The sequence below is a fragment of the Suricata suricatta genome, chromosome 2 (assembly GCF_006229205.1).
Source record: "Suricata suricatta isolate VVHF042 chromosome 2, meerkat_22Aug2017_6uvM2_HiC, whole genome shotgun sequence".
Classification (NCBI taxonomy): domain Eukaryota; kingdom Metazoa; phylum Chordata; class Mammalia; order Carnivora; family Herpestidae; genus Suricata; species Suricata suricatta.
Window position 1 is genome coordinate 24790536 of NC_043701.1, and position 14259 is coordinate 24804794.

The 14259-nt window shown below is 36.9% G+C and overlaps 1 protein-coding gene and 1 pseudogene across 1 annotated transcript in view; one reads left to right on the forward strand and one right to left on the reverse strand.

Moving 5' to 3' along the window:
- GRM8 (glutamate metabotropic receptor 8) overlaps positions 1 to 14259 on the forward strand; it is a 748501-nt gene that overhangs the window by 710643 nt on the left and 23599 nt on the right. The window lies entirely within an intron of this gene.
- LOC115279450 lies at positions 8139 to 8618 on the reverse strand (annotated as a pseudogene).

Genomic DNA, 14259 nt, shown 5'->3' on the forward strand with positions numbered 1-14259 from the left:
GAGAGAGAGAGACAGAGAGAGACAGAGAGAGACAGAGACAGAGACAGAATCTGAAGCAGGCTCCAGGCTCTGAGCCTTCTGCACAGAGCCCAAAGTGGGGCTCGAACTGAACTCACAAGCTGTGAGATCATGACCTGAGCCAAAGTCGGATGTTTAAACGACTGAGTCACTAATATTTTTAATGTTAGTGCCCCATATATATTTAATACCACATTTGTCTTACAAAGGCCAACTCTGACACTTTAAGGTCATTGTTGCAAATTTGATTTCATGAAAATTTGTGCAGGAGTTAAGGGAATAACAATCATATTGACTTGTTATAGGGATCATGGCTTTTTTTCAGCTACTATGCTAATGTTAAATTAATGAACAAGCTAAACTTAATTTCTTATTTGAATTAAATGTGGTCTTTAAATAGTAGTTACATTTACAATGAGCACTTTCTTAGAAATGTGCTCATCGACCTACAATGACCCAACCTTAAATTTATCTGGACACAGAAAAGGCATTTGACTGCAGGACTGATAGATAAGCACTTATCATTAATATTTCTACACATTAATGCCGTTGAACGGCAGGCCACGGGTGACAGGGACTTGTTTGATTGCTTTTCCAGGTGTCTTTCTATTTAAGCCATTCCCTTCCTCACCGTGGAGGCTGGTTAGCATACTGCCTGGGTTGAGTTTCCTCAGCTTCCTTGCCAAGGGCTGCCCTGCTGTTGCTCCATCATTGGGGTAACCAGCTGTTACTTATTTAAAGCCTCCATCACTTAGTATGACAGAGTAACTTAATTATGCCCTGCTTTGGAGATGTTAAATGAAATTATCTTCAAAACAAGTGCACTTCATTTAATATTTTTCTCCATCAAGTACTTGAACTGTGACATTTACGTCATAAGCACTGAGTAAGCAAACACTTCATAAATTGAGGCCTTCAGATAGAGTAATTATCGTTGAGCAGCGCTCTGCTCTAAAGTACCTGAGATAAAAATTGTGGTGGCTGATGCTCAGGTCTGTATAAAAGGGCTTGGGAAAAATGAAAATTTGACAAACAGATAATGAGCTGCAGTTATCTACACTTTGGACCAAATTTTGTTTTTCAGATTTGGGTTAGGATGACACTTGTGGTTGTTATAATCCCTTCAGTGGATCGGAAAATCTCCTGGTGAGGATGAAAATGGAGGGTCAGCTAAAGATTAAAAATATATACAGTTTTTGAAAGTCCCCTTTGAAAATTCTGTTTAGTTGGAGGACTACATTTCACTTGGGAATGTGGAAAATAGAATATTCCAAATTGTCTTAGGAGAGCAACTGACACTGATTGATTAAATGTGTTCGATGTTCCTGAGAGAGAAGGACTGATCAATGGTCATTTGGATTTGGCAACATGGAGGTGAAGACAAAGTACAGTTTTCCTAGAGCCTAATTGGAATGGGTTCAACAGAGATTGGGAGAAAAGCAAGTGGATTCAGCAAATAGAGATAACAATTTCACTGAATTTTACTATAAAATAGTAAAATAAATATTTTTAATGGTTGGGAATTAGAAAGGGGAAATTATCAGAAGTGCTGTCCTTTAACAGGTAAAAGACATGGAATCTTGCTCACAAATGGTGAGTTGGCCTTAGATCATAAGAGAAAAGACAGAAATAATTATTACAGAAGCCAGCAGGTTCTGAATGTGGTTTAGAAGTATGTGGAAGTTCTCTGTCTTTTCTGTTTTCTCAGTGAAATAAGAACTAGTTATCAGACAAAGGTGAGAAGAGTGGGTATTGCAATTTTAAGGAAGGAGATGTAAACTAGCCATCTTCTTGAGGAGTGGGGCAGTGATTTCATGAGAATCTAATAGCATCAAAGGAGGCCCATTTGAAGCTTACCATAAACAATTTAAAATGAGGTGAATTTACAAGCTCACGTTTAGCTTTCCAGTGGGTGCAGGCAGAAAAGTGGCGGTGAGTTCTATCTAAAAAGGCTTAGGATTCGGTTTTCTGGAATGAGCAATGACAGGAGAGAGGAATAAGGGAATGGAGGATGTTTGCAAAGCAATGTTTTTGATGCCAGTCAATGAAATGTAAGACATAAGGAAGGACCAGAGGAATGTGAGAGGGCTTAAATACTGGTGTAGTGTTGGAAAGAGGTTGAAGAATGATTAGCCCTGGTACAGAAGGAAGAGGCAGAACGAGTCAGATGATCAGAACTTAGGATGCTGTAAGGTGAGCCGTGGGCGAACGTCCTATTATTATCATGACAAAGGGGATGAACGGCACAATTATTGCAAGTAAGGGATACGAGAAGCTGAGAGGCCATGGAATTGGACCAGTGTTGGTTTAGATACTGATATTGACAATAGTGGGAGAGAGAGAAATAATTTGTCTGATAAATCTTCAATATTACATAAGTGGTACTTTGTCTCCTTTCTTGTTATTCAGCATTTTTATTCTGTTTGTAGCAGTTGTCTCTAATTTTAGGCATGTGACATGGGCAGATATTGAAATTTTATGGTCAATACCACATATCCAAAATGTCCTACAGCACTTTATGGTCTTTATGGTTTATGAGACAATTTCACATGCATTATCTCATTTTATTTTCATAGTTATCTAGTGAGGCAATTAGAGACGGTATTGTTGTAACAGTTTTATAGATGAGGAAATTGAAGTTTGATGATATTAAATCATTTGCCAAAGTTGGTATGGCTGAAAACGACAGATTTTCCATGAGAATATATTCCATATTGATATGCTTTGATAGTGTTAACTGGAAGAAATTTATTAAGTATCAAAACCAAATATATTTATCTCATTCTTTGATGTTTTTACAAAAGCCTTGCCTTTACATGAACATTTTTACACAATGGGAATTTATGATAAGAAAATGTATTCTTTTTAAATCCTAAGATGCATTTCAGTTTGGTGATAAAATACACTTTGATCTTTTTTCTGTCCTTTTCTTAAACACTGAATGTTTTTAATTTTTTTAGAACTTCTAGTATTCTTAAGATGCCTTGGTTATTAGAAGGCAATATGTTATTAAGAATGTACATGTTTCTTAACAGGTGCTACACTAACTATTCTTATGAATATAGATATAAAAGTAAGTAAAATACTGAAAGCAGCAATTCAACAGAACATTAAAACACTTTCAAATTGAGAAAATAATAAATATACCAGAGTATCTAATTAATTGATCAAATCATAAAAGCTTTAAGATCCTATCAGTGAATCATGTAAATCAAAAACAAAACAAAACAAACAAACAAAAAAACAAGCTAGGAAATTCTCTCTACCTGTTATTTTTTTAAAAGAAAAAATATCTTTGACAAAAATAATAATAGATGTTCCCATTTTATAATGAAGTGTGTGTATCTTAAAGATTTAGCATCATTCATAATGATGAGATCCCAGAGGGATTCTTTACAATATCGGCAACAAAAGAGGGATGTTTATTTGCATCAGTTTTATTTAGAATTTGTCCAGAATTTTAGGCCAGTACAATTAGATATTAAACAAAATTAAGAGTCTTAGAGATTAAAATTTAAAAAAAATCAACATCTTCTATCCTATCAGTTAGAAAATGTAATGTTACAAAGCATACCCTATTTATAGTGGAATCATTAAACCCCAGGAATAATTCTAACAAGAAAATATAATATAATAAAATATAATTTATAATAAAAATACAATATAGAATAACAATTCTTACAAGAAAATTACAGGATTCCATTCAAAGACTGAAAGCAAGATTTGAATAAAGTATGGATTCTGTAGAAAGGAAGACTTAAAAAGTGTAAAAATGCCGATTCTTAAGTTAACCCAAATTCATTAAAATTAATATCTTATAACTTAAAAAGCATTGTTATCAAATTAATAGAAAAAAACTTTCTTTGGGACGTCAGAGTGGCTTAGTTGGTTAAGCACCCAACTTTGACTCGGGTCATGATGTTATGGTTCTTGAGTTCAAGCCCAGCATAGGGCTCTGTGCTGACAGCTCAGAGCCTGGAGCCTGCTTCAGATTCTGTCTCCCTCTCTCTTTGCTCCTCCCCTACTCATGCTGTCTCATTCGCTCCAAAATAAATATACATTTTAAAAAAATTTAAAGAAAAAAGACTTTATTAATTTGATAGTGAATAGTTAAAAAATGCAGAAAAATCCTACTTAATGGTGAATTATTGAAAATTTTTTCCATGAATTTCAGAAATTTGGTTTCTTACACTGGTATTCTTATCCAAGACAGACAAATAAAAGGCATAAAGTTTAAAAAGGAAAAAACCCTCACTACTTACAGATGACATGAAATGTGAATATAGATATTCTAAAAGATTCTACAGCTAAGTTGTTAGAATTAATAAGTAAATTTAGGAGAATGTGCCATGTGCACTCGAGAAGAAAGTGAATTCCCTAGCGTCAGGATGCAGAGTTCTAAATATATCTATTAATTCCATCTGCTCCAGTGTGCCATTCAAGTCCATTGTTTCTTTAATGATTTTTTGTCTGGTTGACCTATCCATTGTTGTAAGTGGGGTATTAAAGTCCCCTGCAATTAGCATATTCTAATCGATAAGATTGCTTCTGTTTGTGATTGTTTTATGTATTTAGGAGCTCATGAATTCGGCGCGTAAATGTTTATAATTGTTAGCTCTTCTTTATGTAGAGACCCTGTAATTATTATATAATGTCCTTCTTCATCTTTTGTTACTACCTTTATTTTAAAGTCCAGTTTGTCCAATATAAGTATGGCTACTCCTGCTTTCTTTTGGCGTCCATTTGCATGGTAGATATTTCTCCATCCCCTTACTTTCAATCTAAAGGTGTCTTCAGGTCTAAGGTGAGTCTCTTGTAGACAGCAAATAGATGGGTTTGGGGTTTTTATCCATTCTGCTACCCTGTGTCATTTGACTGGAGCATTCAGTCCATTGACATTCAGGGAAATACAAATCAAAACCACACTGCGATGCCACCTCACACCAAAATGAACAAATCAAGAGAATATAGATGCTGGTGAGGATGTGGAGAAACAGGCACCCTTTTACACTGTTGGTGGGAATGTAAACTGGTGCAGCCACTCTGGAAAACAGTGTGGAGGCTCCTCAAAAAACCATCGATAGAACTCCCCTATGACCTAGCAATAGCACTGCTAGGGATTTATCCAAAGGATACAGAAGTGCTGATGCATAAGAGCACATGTACCCCAATGTTCATAGCAGCACTTTCTACAATAGCCAAATCATGGAAAAAGTTTAAATGTCCATCACCTGATGAATGGATCAAGAAGATGTGGTATATATATATACAATGGAGGACTATATGGCAATGAGAAAGAATGAAATCTAGCCATTTGTAGGAAAGTGGATGGACCTCGAGGGTGTCATGCTAAGCGAAATAAGTCAGGCAGAGAAGGACAGATACCATATGTTTTCACTCATAGGTCTCACAGGAGAAACCTAACAGAGGACTATAGGGAGAGGAAGGGGGAAAGAGAACTCGGGAGAGTGAGGGACACAAATCATGAAAAGACTATTGAATACTGAAAACAAACCATGGACTGAAGGGGGAGGGGGAGGGAGAGATGGGGGTGTTGGTCATGGAGGGGGGCACTTTGGGGAGAAGCACTGGGTGTTATATGGAAACCAATTTGAAAATAAACTATTAAAAAATTTTTTAAAAAGAATTAATAAGTAAATTTAACAAGGTCACTGGATGTAAGTCAATATATGTAATTAATTATATTTCTATACAGAAAATTAACACATAAAATGAAATTTTATAAATAAATTATTCTAATAACATATATATCAAATACCTAGAAATAAATCTGACAAAATAAGCACATGATCTCTATACTGAAACTACTAAATAATATGGGAATATATTAATGGATGGAAGTATATAAAACATTCCTGGGTGGGAAGACTAATTTTGCAAAGATATCAAATCTGCAAATTGACCTATATATTAATGCAATCCCAATCAAAATTCCAGTAGGTGCATGTGCGTGTATGTGTGTGTGTGTGAAAACTGATATAGAATTGCAAAGGACAAAGGGTACTTATCATCTGTCTGTTTATCTATCACCATCTAAGTATTCATTTACCTGTCTATCAATTATCTACTTATTATCTATCTATCTTAGAAGTTGGTTCTGCTTCTCTGGTTGAATCCTGACTGATATGATCTATAAATATTTTTGTCTAAATAAATCCATTTCTAGTAGTAATTCTAAAGAAATGTTATATTCAGAGTAAAAATACCTGAGCAAAAGATATCCATAAAGATGTGGAGGAAGTAGAAAATATGTAGTAAGCATAAAAAAATAATAAAAATAAAATAAATTAAATATGTAGTAAGCAGAAGATAAATGATGGACTAAAAGTTCAGGCTTTGAAATATGGATAAGGAGTGATGAGGAATGTAATTTTAGATAATATGGCCCCAATAGAAACAAAAATCTAAATAAATAATACCAGGGTATTAATTTAATTTGTTGTCAATAGGATTGAAATTATGCAGCTATTAAAATTTTATTAATAAACATGGGTATTTCTAAGAAGTGCTTTTGAATGTCTGTGGCCAAATACTTAATATTTGCAGTATTCTAATTATGTAAAATGTATGTTCATTTAAATATAATATAAAAACATAATTTATTATATAAAATGTAACGACTGAAAGTTTTGTTAAAAGTGAGTTAACTTTCTAAAAAGGAAATTAGCCTCATGTGAAGATCACAATTTCCTTAAATTAAAAGAAAATATATGGTAACACATTGTCAGCCTTTTGACAGAACAAAATTCACTAAAAACCACACATTGTAGAACTGAGTTATCAATGAACCGAATACATATAATGTATAGTGTTTTTTGTAGCAAGATAAAAGTTTATAATTTCTTATTGACCTTGTGTAAATACATTGATAAATGCAAACTAGTGTTCAAAAGCGTAGCAAAATCAACAATAAATAGTTCATAAGCATACATTTGCAAAGCTATTCAATTATTATGTTCCTAAATTTAAAAAAATATATGAGTTTTAAAATTTTATTTTCTAATTCATTAAGATAATCCCTATTTCAGAGACAGGAGTAATTCTCTATGAGGGCAATTAGCTTTACTCATTGTCATGTTGGAAGAGTCATGCAAACCCCAATACAATAATATTTCTATATATTTGTCTGGTTAACAAGGGATATGGCTTACTTAGTTCACTTCATCCACTTCCTCAGTGGCAAGAGGGAGCTACTAAAAGGTGATCTCATTTACATCCTTTCATTAGTTATTCTCTGTTGTTTTTCATAAAACACACACATATACACTCATGCACTTGTAAATTGAAGGGCATATCTCCTTTGTTTAGTTTCTCCTTTGTTTAGTTTGTAAAAGCAGTTTTTATACAGTGTAGAAAAATTTAGGGGTGCCTGGGTGGCTCAGTCCGTTGAGAGTCTGACTTCAGCTCAACATGATCTTGTGTTTTGTGAATTCGAGCATCACATCTGGCTCCATGGCTCAGAGTCTGGAGCCTTCTTTGGATCTGTGTCTTCCTCTATCCCTCTGACATGCACCTTCCTGGCTTGCACTCACACTCTCTCTCTCTCCCCGCCCTCTCTCTCCCTCTCTCTCTCTCTCTCCCCCCCCATATAAACATTAAACAATTTTTAAAAAGAACATTTTAAAAACCTTAGACCAAAAAAACAGAAAGAGATAAATATACCCATGATTCCATTGCTCATGAATGGTCAGGGCTAATGTTTAGGTTTATTTCTTTCTAACTTTGGTCTTGAGGTAAATGTCTTGGGATGGTAGCATAGATGCAGATCTGTCTCAACTTACATTATTCTTTAAGTTACTGTTTCCCATGGCTGTGCCATTATTTACCTCTTCATTCTATTTTTGGTCAGTGGGTTATGTTATTTTAAAAAACCTTAAATAATTACTAATAATCATCTTTGTGAATAAGTCTTTGCTCACATATATGATTTTGTTTGTTTTATTTTGTTTTTTCTTATTGATACAGTATTTATTTGTCTTCCCTCTGTCAAATCTGGAGCCAACCACGTTCCCCAGGCTGCCTGGGGAGGTATAGGAAAAGGAGCATACAGGGCAGATGAGACACTGGAAAAAGACCTATGGGAAGTGGAGACAGCTCTGTCACATGGAAAAGAGGAAGAGAAAGGCCAACATCAGGCAAAAGAGTCCCATGGCCTCCAGGAGGGCAAAGCGCAGAATGGTGTGGGAGAAGAGCTGTTGCTTGAGAGAGGGGTTCCTGGCATAACCAGTGAGGAGGCTCCCAAACACAGTCCCAGGCCCAACCCTAGCGCCAGCCACACCTACCTTGGCAGCCCCGGCCCCAGTGCACTTGGCACTGTGTCCTGTCCCTTGAAATGGCACTGGTTCGGAAGCTGTGGCTGGGAATTCGTGAGTTCTGGGGGTGTGGGGCTGCCAAGCTGCTAAGGCTCCATCTGTCAGTGTCTCCAGTGGATTAAGCACCACTGCAGACGGTGATCAGCTCAGCAGCGGAGAGGGGCTGCTGACCAAGAAGGGGGCGGAGACTAACTTTGCACAGGGGGACATTTTCAGGGGATGAGGGGCTGTGGCCAGAGAGTGGCTCCAGGTGCAGAGAAAACAGGGAGGGGCGGGGAGGGAGGGGGCAGGAAGAGCAAAGGTGATTTAATTTTATTCCTAATGTGAAACTACTGTCTTGATAACAAAAAAGAATCAAATTAATATTTTTCATTTTTCCTGATATTTTAAGTATTGATGGTAGAAACTTTTCTTAGTAAGAAATGAATGTTTACCTTAGTTGATTATCAATTTTCTTTTGTTTTTCCCTTGAATTCAATTTTTTTTTTTTTTAGAATTTATGAAACTTTGCTCCTTTTCCTTTTTTAGAGCCATACAATCCACTGATCTGGTCAAAGGGATCCCAGCCGTGGCACTCACTAGCCCTGTGACCTTGAACAAGTGTCCAAACACTCTGCACTTCATTTCTTCATCTGTGTAGTGTTTATAAACATTGTGCCTCCTTCAGAGAGCTGTGAGAATTCATATAAAGCAAGAAGGCAGGAGAAGTGGTTAGAAGAGCCTGGCACATAATAAACACTATTGTAAACATTTCTTATTATCCTAGGTTTGGGGGACTCTCCTGCCTTCTAGTACTCTCTTTGGTTTTGTTCCAGTTAGTAAGACTTGCTTTCTCCTCCCTGACTAGAGTTTTCTGAGTTCCCACCTGGATCATCTTTTCTTCAGGATGACCTGATCTTTACCTCTAATTATCTCTTTGGCTTGGCTGTATTGTTTCAGTCTTATTGCCCCTGATCAACCCTTTGTGAAAGCCAGATGTTCCTAAACTCCTTATATTTGACAGAAAAGCTGAATGCAGAAATACTTGAGGGAATATATCTGTACTGAATAATATTAACACCCAACCGCTGTATATTATTTCAGTATTTTCAGAATGCTTTTTGTAAAAATTTTTCTAATGTTTTATTTATTTTTGGGAAATAGAGAGAGAGAGAGAGAGAGAGAGAGAGAGAGAGAGAACGAACACGAGCAGGGGAGGGGCAGAGAGAGAGGGAGACACAGAATCTGAAGCAGGCTCCAGGCTCTGAGCTGTCAGCACAGAGTTAGACGCGGAGCTCAAACCCACAAACGTGAGATCATGACCTGAGCCAAAGCTGGACGCTCAACTGACTGAGCCACCCAGGCACCCCATTCAAAATGCTTTTTTATACAGTATACATAATCAACCCTATTAGCTTATCAGGTCAGGAATAATTTTTCCTGTTTTATATGTGAAAAGAGACTCATAGAAGTTAATTTATTGGCTTGGAGTTATCATATCTTTTACAAAACAGGTATGATTTACACACATTTAAATTTGGCTTTCTGACCCCTTCATAGGATGATAGTAGCACCAGATCGAGTCTTCAGAATATATTAGTTAGGCTTTGCTAGGGTATGCTGCATATATAACAACTCAAAAAAAAAAAAAAAAAAGCAACAGTGGTTTATTTGTCACCAGCATTCCTTGTCAGGGATTTTCAGTTCACTGCTGAAGGACAGCTCCATCTGGAATATACCATTCTCTTGGCAGAGAGAAGAGCAGGAACGAACCACTCAATGATGCTTAGAGCTTCTTTTGCTCAGGCAGAAGATGATGACCCTTGATAAAGATGAGACGAAGGAAATCCTTCCCCGAAGAGTGGTTCAAAAATCATATGACAATAAGCAAAGATGTGCAATCATTATGGGGAAAACAGGAGTAAATAATTGAGGACAATAATATCTAATAGAAAATCATGAATTTTTCTGAAAAGGACACACAGGGAAGTCTCTGCAATTAGAAACCAAATATAAATGTTAAAAAAAAAAGTAAGTTATAGAACTTGGAAAAAGTTTACTGTATGAGAGATTACTCAATGATAATTCTGTAGCTTTTTTTTTTTTTTTTAGGTATTCAGAGGTTGGCAATAGTTTTTCCAGTGACAAGGAAGTTGGTTAGAGGCAGTGCCAGATGTGGACTGGCCGAGGGAAAGAGGTCAAGAGAGAGAGCTGTACATCAGGCACAGATGCTAAGTTGCTGACTCTGGAAATTTAGACGATTAATTTGACGGCCCAACTTCCTTTTGGAAGTGCTGAGTTATATAGGTTTACTTTCCTATAAACTCCCTCAGGTACTGAAACCTATATAAAGTGCCTGAAATGATTCTTCCTTGAAAATTTATTAGAAAACCTAGCTTGGTTCTTTCTTTCCCTAACCAAAGAGCGAGGTCACTGAACCTAAGAATAAATCTCATGGCTTGGGATTATATTTGATAGACTAGACACTTTGTTAGAACATGGTAATGATGTTCTCAAGGTCGATCGTTACAATTCATCTGAGGATATTGTAAATTCGTTTGTCTGACTTAGCCATAGACAGCATCCTTCACTGGGCTCAGCTGTCACACATCAGCCAGAGGGGCTGACTACCCGCTTGGTCAGTACAAACCCTCCATCTGCAGAGAAATAGCTCAGAGTGAATGCCCTGAGTACCCATTGTACTTCCCACTCACACAACAGTCTGAGGCTGTTTCTGGTTTTCTGGCTGCTCTCCTCCATGTGGTGATTCAGGAATTCCTATTTATTCAATCATAGAGTTTTCCCATCCTCCAGTTTTCATTAGCATAAATGCACAGTTAGCGAAAGGGGCAAGGGCTGTGGAGAACGTACACACACCTCTTGGTTTCTTGTAGTACATTCTTTAAAAACACTTTTGGGGCACCTGGGTGGCTCAGTCAGTTAAGCCTCTGACTTCGGCTCAGGTCAGATCTCACGATCGTGGGTTCGAGCCCCGCGTCAGGATTTGTGCTGAGAGCTAGCTCAGAGCCTGGAGCCTACTTCTGGTTCTGTGTCTCCTTCTCTCTCTGCCCCTGCCCCTCTCATGCTCTGTCTCTCTCTGTATCAAAAATAAATAAAACATTAAAAAAAATTTTTTAAAAAGACTATAAAAAAACACTTTTATGGCATTTGTTCTTTATTTTCCACATTATATTGGTTGCAAGCTAGTTTAAAGGCCACACTGTTTCTAGTCAGAGTTGCCTCTGCCCGATTAGGCACTTCCCAGAAACAATTCCATAAAATAGACGGAGGAGCACACAGTTTGATACCTATGCCACACCCATTATCCCAATTAAAAATGTATGTTTTTCCCCTCAAAATGTTCTCCTTGTTAAGCTACCATATTTATAATTTTGCACCTAAAGTTTCTTGGTAAGAGTAATAAAATAGGAAAAAAAAGGTACAAGACTCTTTTTTCCATAACATCAAAAGAAAGAGAACTCAGAGCTGTGTCCTCCAAGGCTATTAAAGCTTTCACTCGGGTGTAGTTGTTCTGAAGTCTGAAGCATCAATAGTTTGAACATATTTGGAGATCAGTCTATCAGATTTACCAATGGGATAATTTGTCCACATAATTCTCTACACCTGCTCTTAGGAACACAGTTTTAGCAATAGCATCCAGATGGTCCTCCAACTTAAAAATAGTTTATGTTCCAAAGTTCTGTTTATAATTGATTTGTGGTCTTTGAGATGTTAGTTTATGCACACAATGGTACATATGACAATTGTCTTTATGACATCCATAAAAGTTTATTTGATCTACCATCTAATAGGACCTTTGCAATGAAAACTATAGCAAATATTGTTGTCGTAATGTTGGTAATTAACATAAAGCCTCACACATGTAGTTTTCTGAATATAAAATATTTTATTAAAAATGTTGAACACTATATTGTATAAAATAGCTATTATGACTATGCATACTTTATTTGACATTAGCTGGGTTTACTTTTTTATTATTTAGAAAAATACAAGTTATAGTACTTTATTATTTAGGAAAATCCAAGTATTGTCACACTTGGAAAAGTCCACATTCTGTCACGGTGAAGTATGATCAAAGTTAACAGCCTCGACTTTAAAACAGCTGGAACAAGTCATAACCAGTTTAATGGCAAAAGATCCCTGTACACATTTACATTAATTCTGGTACCTTAATAGGCTGTCTGGCAAGCCATTTCCTTACAGAAACACACATTATGAAAAAAGAGAAATGCCCATCCCTTCTGGGTATTAGCTACTCGTCACACCTGGGCAACGGTGCTCACTTCACTGAAGCCTGTGAACACAGCTCTATATTTATACTAAGTGAAAAATGGGATACTTAAAGAAAAATACAGGATAATGTAAATAATCTCTTGCCAAAAGCCAATATATTAAACAAAAAGTCTTTTTTACAGCTTTTATTCCAAGAAACTTAAAGGACTATTTGAGAGTCTGGCTCTGATCGTGAGTATGAGTGGCTGAGATGGATGAAGTACAACATCACAGCAAATGAGGAGGATAAGGAAAATAATCTAAGTAATACATCAGGGCGATGGAACAGACATGTACATGGATGTGAATTTATCCAAAATAACTGCATTGCTTGAGATAGAGAGTGAGGCTATGAGCAGAGCTGGATCCTCCAATGAAAGAGGGTAAATGATGGCAGGTATAGAAGCAAGATGAAAGAGGATATAAGGTTGAATGTTATTATAGTTAATGAGGTAAGGTATTTGAGGAAACGGATGAGTCTGTAATGATCCAGAAATAGCAAAGGGGAGTAACAACACCCTAACCTATTGTCTTCCTTGAGGGATATGGATCAAGGGAATAAAAACAACCATCACTTGAGGGACTGGAGGGGAAACAATATTTTTAGGAGAGAAGTTTCAGCTAAAGCCACAGGATAGAGGCAGAGAGGAGAGACTGGGCCTATGGAGGAGTTTGCTGTAGAATTGCATTACAAAGCACTCTAAAGTTGGTGACAGGTGAGCATAAGGTAAAGAGCTGAGTGAATTTCAAGAAAATTCCAGTATTCTGCTTGATGGCTCAGTAGAATATTTAATTTCAGAGCTCATCATTTTGGATGCTGACTGATTACAAGAGTAATCTGGTGACTTTACCTTCAACAGAGCAACATAGGGCCCCAGAAGGAGAAGACTCAGTGAGTCAGGCCATTCAGGGCCTAAGCAGTGTTCCAATTGATCTGCGTGGAGTCAAAATGAATCATCTGCATGCAGCATATCAGTGAAGCGAATTCTGGTCCTATGCTTTCTGGAAGGGGAGAAATCTGAGATGAATTCTGGGTTCAGTCTCCCAGGAGAGTTACATGCTTGAGATTTCTGAGTGATTGTTGGCTCTAGAATATACTTGACAAATTTCTTGGCTCTAGCTCATACTTCACAATCTCTTGTTCTAACTTAAATTATTTGCAGTACTGTGCATAGGATAATATGAATGTCAAGAAATCGTCCTGGTGGCTGGTGGAAACTACTGTGCAAGGGACCTTGAGTTAGCTTCTAGAAACTTCACTCTTAAGTATATGCCTCTGCTAAAGCTGAGCAAGGGTTTTCAGCTTCAGTGGGATTATAGAACAACCGAGCTCTCTTTCACATCATAGAATTTATGGAATAATCTGTAGGAAGAGGAACTTTTAACCATGATAGAAAAAGTGTAAGCCTTCTAAAAACATTCTCCACATTTCACTGGTTGTTATTTGATACCCACAAGTTCTTTAGGCTGTGATTGCTGGATGCCTCACTCGATGTCTCAGACCCATTTGAAATAATTCTCTTTTCCTGAAAGCTGTCATTACTACAAACAACTGAACTTCCAACATGAGGTACTTAGTGCCAATTTCTGTGCTCAGTACACAGTGAAGCAGATCACTGGTCTGATACTAGTAGCA